The following is a 1,718-nucleotide window of genomic DNA, read 5'->3' on the forward strand; positions in this document are numbered from 1 at the left end:
CATCATCCCCAGATGCCTTCTGAATCATCCAAATTGTTTCCGTGGAGGAAAGTTCAAACTTAACGCAAAATTTGATGCGGATTCGTTGCTCTACTCAGTCAGTCATCTTGAATGCAATAGCCACACAGTACACATGCGCACTCAATGGCATCTACTAGTACAGTGAAGTCATCACTGTTCATGCATGTGCATTCCAGTCTACTCTCCTTGGCTGCCAGGTTACATCAATGTCACTCAAACTATTCTTGTTTTATTAACAATGGCTGGAATTTTTCCGGAGAGGCCTTGTATATGTCTGTGGCAACATGGCTAAACAGACCAAGAAGGTCAGTAACATCAGTAAATATGGGACACACACACACACACATATTTGCTTCAAGCAATGGTAACTGACACTAAGCACCTCCAGAAAATGTTGCTGCAGAACTGAAAACAGAATGGGACATCAATACAACTGCTTGGTCTTAAAAAGATCTAAAGGAGTATCAGTCTGGGAAACCAAATGCTTGTTCTAGTGTAGAGAAAACTGGCCTTATTTTCTCTGATGAGAACTCAAGGAATGATATTTACTGAGATTATATTGTTTCCCTAAATTATAGTTTAGATACCTTCTTTCTATAGTTTAGAAAAAAGATAACAAAAGTATACCATCCTATACACATGTAATATTCTTTTAGAAAAAGAAAAGCAGCCCTAGCTGCTGTGGCTCAGTGAATCGAGTACTGGCCTATGAATCAAGGGGTCTCTGGTTCATTTCCCATTCAGGGCACATGCCTGGGTTGTAGGCCACATCCCCAATTGGGGGTGTGCAAGAGGCAACTACAGTCTCTTTGGTCCTGATTGTCCCCAGTGAGATGAAGGCTTAGATCAGATCAAATAGCTGGAAATAACTATTCTATAATAGAAAATTAGGGAAAGTGCAGAGAAATGGGACAGAGAAAATAGAGAGGTAGAAAAAGTAATGAGAAAGTAATAGAAATAGAAATAGGAGAAGAAGAAATAATAAGGGAAAGAGAAGAGACAGAAATCAATGAGCCTGTGGTAGGAGTGGCAGATTGTCAAGGATTCCTTCAAGGTTATATAAACAGTCCAGAGTCATAGATGATCAAAGCCTGGTTAACAGTAGTTTTCAAAAATCTAGTACATAGATTTTACAGAAATAAAAGTAATTGCTTTAATTCAATTCTATATGTTGGCTCACACCGTCCGTAGACATGGAGGGCAAAAAGAGGCCAAAGGAAAGAGGCAGACTACTCCTGATCGGTAGGTGACAGTTTTGATAAGCAAGGGAACACTGACGAGGTTTTCTGGGGCATCCTCAACACAAGTAAATCTCCACATATACCCAGAATCTTAAACATTTATGTAGAGGCCTTAACTGGGTTCAGTCATATACACAGTCCACATGGTCTCAACAACACCTTACTCTCTCTACATCTACCCTTAAAATGGCCCCAAATATCGGCATGATGGGCAGGATGTACATTCCAAGGACAGGAGAGGGAGTAAGAAGCATCCAATTGCCCAGGTCCAATTCACAGGTCAACTGCTGGGAACTACCCTGCCTGGTTTCAGAAGCTGCAACCCCCCAGAGCTAAGGCTGAGTGAGAGACCTTGGGGCCATAAGCCACTAAGGAGACAAAGCTTATCTCCCTGGCAGGGGCATCACCTCTGCCCACCTTCCTTCACCCTGCTTGGCCCCCAGTGTGTGACCAGTT

The sequence above is a fragment of the Desmodus rotundus genome, chromosome 3 (genome assembly GCF_022682495.2).
Source record: "Desmodus rotundus isolate HL8 chromosome 3, HLdesRot8A.1, whole genome shotgun sequence".
Lineage (NCBI taxonomy): Eukaryota > Metazoa > Chordata > Mammalia > Chiroptera > Phyllostomidae > Desmodus > Desmodus rotundus.